The sequence below is a fragment of the Palaemon carinicauda genome, chromosome 5 (assembly GCF_036898095.1).
Source record: "Palaemon carinicauda isolate YSFRI2023 chromosome 5, ASM3689809v2, whole genome shotgun sequence".
NCBI lineage: Eukaryota > Metazoa > Arthropoda > Malacostraca > Decapoda > Palaemonidae > Palaemon > Palaemon carinicauda.
Window position 1 is genome coordinate 140,375,032 of NC_090729.1, and position 10,000 is coordinate 140,385,031.

Below are 10,000 nucleotides of genomic sequence, written 5' to 3' on the forward strand. Positions count from 1 at the left end.
CCCATATAAAATTAAATGGCTTAATACACATACAGACACACAAACACACACACACACACACACACACACACACACATATATATATATATATATATATATATATATTAATTGGCATAAATAAAGAAAGCTATCAGATTTTACAGTAAATGACTTTTGTCTGCATTGAATTATTGAATTATTTCTGAATCCAGCAATCACAAAACCTTTGTAAATTTTTTCGTCCTGGGGTGGGAATTGGGTTTTGACGATTTCCGCCGTAGATCTACATTATTTGATGCAAAGACCACAAATTCCTAAACTTTATTATACATTGATGATGTTTTAGTCCAATCTCAATGAGACTATACTAATACTTGTATTCCTGATATAAAAAAAAAGTGCTTCTTTGGTTGTGATATATAAAAGCAATCACTATAACTGCTTTAATGCCCGCATGTATGTTTATTGAACTTTTAATAAATGTATATTGAAAATATTGGAAATAAATCTATATTTGGAATGCCCGTAAAAGATGATAAATAACCAGACAAAACTAATCTAAAAGGGCCAACAGACACCAAACCCAGCGACCATAATATGTGCAAATAGGGACCGACAATCGCTCCATTTTCTACCCAAATTCATCGGCATATTGTGTGATCGTCTGAGATTTCATATGGGTTGTAAAATATTGCTCATCGGAGCAAAGGGAATTTCTGAGTCCATGGGGGAGAAGGGTCACTGGGAATTGTGCACAGCCCTTCGGAAGGGTTCCCTATTGAGGGAGAGGGAGAGGGAGAGAGAGAGATGGACATTCAGGGGAAAACGAGAGACTGCTATTATAAGCTAGGATAGGGAGACGATGGTCTATTGCGCATTGGAGGTCAGCGGTAGATGTATGGAAGAGGGAGTTTGACAAACGCATGAATTGGAAGGGCAATTCGGTTATATAAACGGGTAGTTTTACGGAAGTACAAAACTAAGGTTGATGGGAATAATAACCGAACACAAAAAAAAATAATATTCATATTTTTCTAACATGTAGTATTGCAAATTTTATAAACAAATTGTGCTTTTTGTTTCTTTTTGTCACGAAAGGCATCCCATGAGCAAACAGTTTTAAACTTCAAGATTTTCATTAGATTTTTGTTTTGCAAAATCGCAGTTTTATTGCTTGTCCAAAAGAGAAACTTGCTAAGGTTGATAAAAAAAAATGGAAACCCGAACGGATTCAGTGAAAATATACCTTTGGTAACTTTGAGCCATATGTTTCCAGACGATTATTATAACTATTGTTATTTCTAGATAAGCTACAGCCATAGTTGAACAAATAGGATGCTATAAGCCCAAGAACTCCAACAGGAAAAAATAGACCAGTAAGGAAAGGAAAAAGAAACGAAATAAATACGTTATATGAGAAGTGATGAATAAAGAATATAAAACATCTGAAGATAAGTAATAATGTTTAAAATGATTTGACATATACAATCTATAAAGAGAGACTCATGTCCGCCTGTTCAACATAAAAACATTCGATGCATGTTTGAACTTCTGAAGATCCACCAAATCAACTGCCAATACGGAAGATCATTCCACAATCTGGTCACAGCTGGAACAAAACTTCTCGAATACTGTGTAGAATTGACATTTATGATGGAAAAGAGGAGACTTGGAAATAACTGCATACCTAGTACTATGTAAAGAATGGTACAGTCTGGGAAGATCTGAATACTAAGGATAGTCAAAATTAAGAAAATAATCTTATGCATCATGCATAAAGAACTAACTGAACGACAGTGCCAGAGATTAATACCCAGATCAGAAATAAGAAATTTAATTGACCACAAGATTTTGATCAATAGATTAAGATGAGCCTCAACTGCCGAAGACCAGACAGCACAACTACTGTACACTTTCAGAGAAACTTAATGATGAAAAGTAATTTATGATATACTCCACAGGGATGATCGTATGCAGTAAGTTCCTTCACCGTTACACTCTCGTCTTTGCCGGAGAGCAGGCTTGAAATGTACTCATTACCAGATTCAATAAAAGTGGTAACTGTTTCGAATCATGCCGAATATCAGTTAACCTAACAATATCAAAACTATTCTGTTTCAAAATGTAGGCTTAACTTATTGCGTATTCGTGGAATTTAGTGTAATCACATAAATTTGAAAAATTATATTATTCTGTATCATAGTTATATATTCGAATTTATGAACTTTTGATAAATATACAGTAGAGTGAAATCAAGGAATCCTAATAAATGGCCGTCGAAGGGTGATCAAATTGTTTGCACTATGAAACAATTTCCTGGTAGACTAATGCGATTAGGTCTTCAAGAGGTGGATTATTCTCTTCACTAAAAGCTTTAAGATAAGTTTTGATGATTCAATTACATTTTAGCTTTGCCAAAATTTCGCTTTGACTTCACTTCCATACGTTAAGCAAACTTTATCAAGTTTCAATTAGTTTTCTAAAATTGTTATCTACCTAAATATCTCTAAAACTATTTTTCAAGATGACTCGAATGAGTCTCAGGGTTGGATTTTACTATGTAAATTCGAATGACCTTCACTTGTCCCTTTTAAGCCCTTATAATTTTTCTCTATTTCAACAGGTCTTTCCAGTTATTATTATTATTATTATTATTATTATTACTTGCTAAGCTACAACCCTAGTTGGAAAAGCAGGATGTTATAACTCAAGGGCTTCAACAGGGAAAATAGTCCAGTGAGGAAAGGAAGCAAGGAAAAATAATATATTTTAAGAACAGTAACAACATTGAAATAAATATTTCCTAATAAACTATATAAACTTTAACAAAACAAGAGGAAGATCAATAAGATAGAACTCTAATTCAAGATAGTGGAAGACCATGGTACAGAGACTATGGCACTACCCAAGATTAGAAAACAATGATTTTATTTTGAAGTGTCCTTCTCCTGGAAGAGCTGCTTACCATAGCTAAAGAGGCTCTTCTATCCTTACCAAGAAGAAAGTAGCCACTGAACAATTACAGAGCAGTAGTTAATCCCTTGGGGGAAGAATTGTTTGGTAATCTCAGTGTTGTCAGGTGTATGAGGACAGAGGAGAATATGTAAAGAATAGGACAGACTATTCTGTGTATAGGTACGCAAAGGGAAAATTAGCCGTAACAAGAAAGAAGGATCCAATGTAGTACTGTCTGGCCAGGCAAAGGAGCATCCTTCAGCTACGACGTTTCAATTGCCTATCGTCCGATTCAGGTATGTGAAATCATTTCTTCCCGAACTGAGTCTCGTTCTTTTGATGCATAAAACAAACTTTGTTCCGTTAGATAAGTACCATCCTTTAGTGTTTTAGGTTTTAGATATATTTTCAAGATGATATTAAGTAAATAATATTCTCCTGAACTTGCTAATTCGACATATGCTCTCTAAAGGTAGTATACCGGATTTTTGTCACTTTAAATGATTGCTCAGATCTCCTTTTGGTAGGAGTTCTGACATAGGTTAATTCCTTGCTCTGTCTACTATTTTATAAGCGATTTTCTCTTTTGAGTTCTTTGAACTGGACATATTCTTTTATTCGGTCTTAGGAATGATTTGGAATTCGTTTTTGCTCTCTTGAGTATGAAAGCTGCGTTGTTCTCTTAAGTGACTATATTTCACGTCATACTTTTAGTGATATAAGCTCTTTTCTCTGAAGAAGGTCGTTCGCTTAACATTTCTAAGGTGAACTTTCCTTCCATATCTCATCTAAACAAGTACTCGCGCTTTAATCAAGGTGACCGAAAATCCAAAATGTTATTCTTATAACCTCATCATTTTTTTTTTATTTCTAAAATTAACTTTTAAAAGCAAAACCTCTATATCATCTTAGCATCCCTTGTAACTCTGCTATTAAAAGAACGTAGCCCTCTTGACTTTTGGGATAAAGGAATTGGGGTTTGAATGAACACAACTAATTTCTCATTGTTCTCAAAATTTTATTGTTATGTTTAAGAATTTTGTTGTGTATTTTGCGATTCTTCCTCTTTTAAGAATTTTTGTTACATTTTTCAAAAGGGAATTTTATTCATTTACAGAAGCATGGATATATTTACATTTGCGTAGACTAATAAAAAGGGGCGAATGGAATGGTACAAGACATCTTCACTAGTACCTATCTTATCTGTTACCATAAATATTTGCCCTTCTTATCGTGTTACGTATATCTAACAAGGGTCTCATAGCATTTATTTTACTTTTGATTATGTCAGAACTTGCAGAGACACCATGCCACTAGACTGTAAGTTAAGGTGCTCATATAGTAAGAAGCCTGTGCTTTTATTAAGCGGAAAGCAGATTTTAACTCGGATATAATAAAGCCTTTTCCCTACTTCTAATTTTAAAAGGTGAACCAGCTAATGATTAAAGTTAATTGACAAGACTGTCTGATTATCGTGGGTACATGTATAGTGTCATTCACTTCTGCAATCTATTTCCCCAAATCTTCTTTTAATTATATTCAATCAGAATGGAATTTCGTGAAAGTATAAGCCCTCGTAAATTCCATGAATATGAAGAGAGAGAGAGAGAGAGAGAGAGAGAGAGAGAGAGAGAGAGAGAGAGAGAGAGAGAGAGAGAGAGAGAGAGATTAAACTGTTTATTATTTTACAACAACAAATGCAGCCGTTTTAGTCCACTGCAGGACAAAGGCCTAAGACATGTCAATTCATGTTTGGAGTTTGGGTATTTTTCATCACCACGTTATCCAATACAGATTGGTGATGGTGTGAGATTTTCGCTCATAGCATACCAACCTAGTATGGGGGGCCCTGACTAGTACAGCTTTGGCGGTCATGGCGATGCGCAAACCCTTTCACCGTGTTAAGGTATTCCCAATCAGAGATGGGTATTTTACTCAGTATCAAATATATCTCCGAAATAAGCGCAAAGACATATATCACAGAAATTCCGGCCTTTTAAATGCGATTGAATAATACGGAAGCTGGGTTATCCAAACTCTACTGCAATATTCAGTTTAAATGAAGAGCGATAGGAGAAATTGTCTTACAAATAAAATCAAAGAGAAACTTTTTCCAATTTTCGTATGGATATCTTGGGTAAATAAAAAACATGGTATCTTCTCTTATAATACAGGTGGTGATATAACTTTTATGGTTTCACGAAAAAAAAAAAAAATTCTTAACCCAATAAAGATAATTTCATTGCATGCCAGAAAGAAAATTCACCCTAAAACTGTAACTTTCCAAACCACTTTTTATCATTAATATTTCGATAAATAGAAAAGGAAATAGTTTTATTTTAAGAATATTGCTCATAGAAATGATATGGCACAACACAAGAATACGCTTGAAACTATTAGAATAACAGCACTGCTAATGTCACCTATTTCCTTGGTCTCCTTCCCAACCAATTGCTAAAGCGCTCGCACATGAAAGCTTGGCTTTGGCTGACCCTTTCTGAAACTCCTAATGAATAGAAACGCGCCCAAAATGACCTCCGTTATCGTTCACGAACATGAGGATGGGTGTTTATTGAAAGAGAGTTCATAATGAAGCGGGGGCATCTTTTGCAGTCAGTTCCCAAATGGGCTTTAGAAAGGGTATTAAGGGCTGTCGCCAGATTGTTATCTCCTTCATTAGGTGACTATGTGCAACGTTTAATGGGTGATTAGGAGGTAATTAACGCCTTTTAATGACTCTCTAAATGCCCCGGAGTGTTTTGGCTTTTCCCAAGAAATAATAACATCTGGTCGTTGAAAAGATTCTCGTCGGTGTGGTTACGTGGGACGACTACCGCTTTCCATCTTCTCTAACGGGAGATGCGCACGCAATCTGTAAGTCTGTGTGTACGTTTGTTCAGAAGAGTGTTCGGCTGGGAGAGGTGTTGAACTCCTGGATATGCGAGTTATCATATTATTACTAGATGTTACGTTGCTTATGGATAAATCCAAGCGTAAACTAACCAACCAATATTTTAGCTTATTTTATGAAGATCGTCTCGTACGCATCGAGTTATCAATGGAAAGAGAAACCAATAATAACTGTCTGTTTTCTTTTATTAATCCTTTATAACTGTTTCTTAACAAAACAAAAAAATTACTAAAGGCCTGTTGTTTCATTTTTTTTCTATGTTTCATACACAACTCATGGAGTATTTAATTTCTCCAGCTTTTGAGAAGAAGAAGAAGAAAAAGAAGAAGACTATCATAGAAAAAAATAAGCAAACATAGCCCATTTATTTTAACTTATTTAAATAATTCTTGCAAACAGTGAGTGAGGATAAACCTGCATAACGTTGATTATGATCCTACAGAAAGTCCTCTGGAGTAGGATATTTATGTGATAACTAAAAAAGAAGATTCAGTCCTCTGATAATTAGACTGAATAACTAACGAAAATTCTGGAATTGCTAAATATGTCAAGAAAATAAAATTAGATTTTCGTTCCATCGTTTGAAGAAATGCATTGATTAAACAACGGTTCCGAAAATAATGATACTCTTTCTTTTCTATTAAATATATATTTTCCCCCGTGGTTGGCTGGTGTGCCAAACAAAACTTAGTTGAAAGTGAAATGTAAACAGATAATAGGCTAAAGAGAACTAATGACCAATTGATGTTATATCGATATTTCTTGAACAAAAAGTAATAAGAAAAAGATTCGTGATATTGTTAAAAAATAATTACACGCAATACAAAGAAAACACTCTGATTTATTGCATTGTAGGTGGTAGGTTGGCCAGGCACCAGCCACCCGTTGAGTACTACCGTTAGAGAGTTAGTTATTGGGTCCTTTGACTGGCCAGACAGTACTACAGTGGATTCTTCTCTCTGGTTTCGGTAATTTCCTTTTGTCTACACATACACCGAATAGTCTAGCATATTCTTTCCCCATTCTCCTTTGTCCGCATACACCTGACAACACTGAAATTACCTAAAAAATTCTTTTTCGCTCAAGGGGTTTACTACTGCAATGTAATTGTTCAGTGGCTATTTTCCTCTTGGTTAGAGTAGAAGAGACTCTTTAGCTATGGTAAGCAGCTCTTCTAAGAGGAGGACGCTCCGAAATCAAACCTTTGTTCTGTAGTCTTGGGTAGTGCCATATCCTCTGTACCATGATCTTCCAATGTCTTGGGTTAGAGTTCTCTTGCTTGAAGGTACACTCGGACACACTATTGTATCTTATTTCTCTTCCTCTTGTTTTTGTTATTTTTTTATAGTTTATATATAAAATATTTATTTAAATGTTGTTACTGTTCTTAAATATTTTATTTCAATTGTTTTTACTTCTCTTGTAGTTTCCTCATTTCCTATCCTCACTGAGCTATTTTTCCTGTTGGAGCCCTTGGGCTTATAGCATCCTGCTTTTCCAAATAGAGTTGTAGCCTAGCAAATAATAATAATAATAATAATAATAATAATAATAATAATAATAATAAGTTTTGAACAGGATCCATGACTCATTCCGTTTTCCTGTATGATTTTAGCCTTTGGTCTTACCAGCAAAAGTTTTGAAAGGTTAGTACGAACAAGAGGGACAATAATTGAACTTGATATTGAAATTGATAATCACGCTTCTGTATATCATGAAACATTTGTCTACGTTGGAGATAAACATGTTAAATCAAGGAGCCCATTGAACCCTAAGGACAACATTTATAAAAGACTTAAAAATTCTGAGTGATGCTCATTCAAAAAGCAAAATCGTCAGTAAGTGGCATCTTGTGCAAAATCTACAATAAACCATTTGCTCTATTTTCTTTTATTTGAAGTTTTTGCCGTGTAGGAGTATCACTCGTCGTTTCCTTTCCACAACTATAATATGACGTCTTCTTTCAGTAATGAAAGAAATAGATGATGATGGCAAAAGATGCCAAGTCCCCTGACTGGAACTCTTCTCTCTGATCCCTGGAACTCAACCCACACACAGTTCTCCCACCGAGACCCTGTGTAGAGTCAAGAGGCGGAACAAATGAGGATCACGGCTTCCCCCCAAAAAGGATTCCGCTGCGATTGTCACGTGTCAAAAGGACTAGATCCTCTTGGGAGAGAAGTCTGATCTTTTAAAAGATGACATTCTTTTCTTTCTTTGGCTCTTTCCTCTGTTTCCTTCTCTTTTTATTAGATGTGTTGTCAAATTGTTCAAAAAGGCTTCGTTTCCTTCTTCAATATTTACATTATCAGCAATTTCACTATTAGATTTACCTAATTATATTTAAAGGTTAAAGGTATCTTGTTTCAGTTCCATCAGAGTAGATACTCACCAGAACGTCAGCCGGGCAAGCCCAACCCCCCACTGTGGTGCCCTACCACAGCAGTAGCCTCCCCAGTAAACAGCTTAAACTCACGGCCCTGGGTGGGGATCGATCTCTTACCACGCGAATGCGAGGCAAACACGTTACCACTGTACTAGCCTACACAAATTTTTTGTACAGCCTGAGAAAATAAGAAAACATACGATTGGGTTGTATAACGCTTCATTACTTCACGAACTGTTGCATAGGAGACGATAATATCAAAACACAACAGTCAAAGCTGAACAACAGACTAAATGTATCTCATCTATATATGAGAAGTAAAAAAATAGGTTTAAAGATATTTGACTGTTACGCACAAGGACGATATACCTTTTCTTTAGTCGAAAAAAATAATCAGAACCTAGCGAAGAGTCAAGAAACTCTGAAATAAAATATTAAGAACTGTCCTAAAAGAGATCTCTAATTTTTCCTTGAAAATATCCTGTTCAGAATTCTTAGTTTAGTTGTTGATTTTATTAATAAATATCAGTCGTAATTCAGGTATAGGGGCTACTCTTGTACAATGAAAATTAGGCTTTACAAAAAATGTACCTAATTAGCGATGTTGTAAGTTTGTTCCAAGATCTACATATAGACTTTCGGTAGTTCGAGCCCTCTCAAGCTCGATAGTTTCGAGTGTGTGCAACCTTACCGTCCTTATGAGCTACGAATGGGGGATTTGGGGGAGCTTTTAGGTCTACCTGCTGAGTCATCAGCAACTATTGCTGGCCCTTCCGGAGAGGAGGCTTAGGCTCTGATCATATTTATACAGTATATGGTCAATCTCTAGGTGTCTAGGGCATCGTCCCGTCCCTTGCTTCTGACACTCGTGAGTAACCTTTAAATCTTTAATGCAAAATTAGTACTCAATTCAATATTCTGATAGGCTTAAAAAAACCTGTTCACTTTGAACAAACAAATAGACGCTTTAAGTATTCTTTTTGTTGCTTTTTTTCATGAAGAGTTTGACACACACGCGCACACACACACCTATATATATATATACTGTATATATATATATATATATATATATATATATATATATATATAAATATATATATATGTATATGCATATATATATGTATATATATATTTATGTATATATATGTATATATATAGATAGATAGATAGATAGATAGATATATGTATATATATATATATATATATATATATATATATATATATATATATATATATATATATATATATATTTATATATTTGTGTGTGCGTGCGTACGTGTGTGTGTGTATGTATGTGTACGCCCATGCACCCGTGTCTGTCCTTCCAGTACTCATTGCTATTCTCCAGAATAGCAATGAGTACTGGAAGGACAGACACGGGTGCACGTATCGAATATTTCTCTTGTAACAAGAGTAGCTTCTGAGGAAATATTAATTAATTGACTGATTGATATTCATCTAAGTGACTTCTCAATGTAATTTAATCATAACCCTGCTTTCCTGCTGAACGAATAACGTATTATGTTGTTAGTTTTAATATATATCAACGTAAAGGTTATGGAATCTAGTTAAACGCTTAAGAAAATAGATATTTTGAAAAATAAACAAATATAGACGAAGGAAAAGTTAGAAGAGGCATCATCAGAGCTTTACAATATAGTTTGAATATTTAGCTTTTAGGATTTTGTAAAACGTTAAAAAAGAAACTATTCAGATAATCCAATAATGACTTCACGCAGTTTTTAACAAATTGTTTGCAGAATCCTCGC

The 10,000-nt window shown here is 34.8% G+C and overlaps 1 protein-coding gene across 2 annotated transcripts in view; it reads right to left on the bottom strand.

The window, feature by feature from the left end:
* Nucleotides 1-10,000, bottom strand: part of LOC137641512 (DNA-binding protein D-ETS-3-like) — a 375,202-nt gene that overhangs the window by 327,523 nt on the left and 37,679 nt on the right. The gene's annotated exons all lie outside the window — the stretch shown is intronic.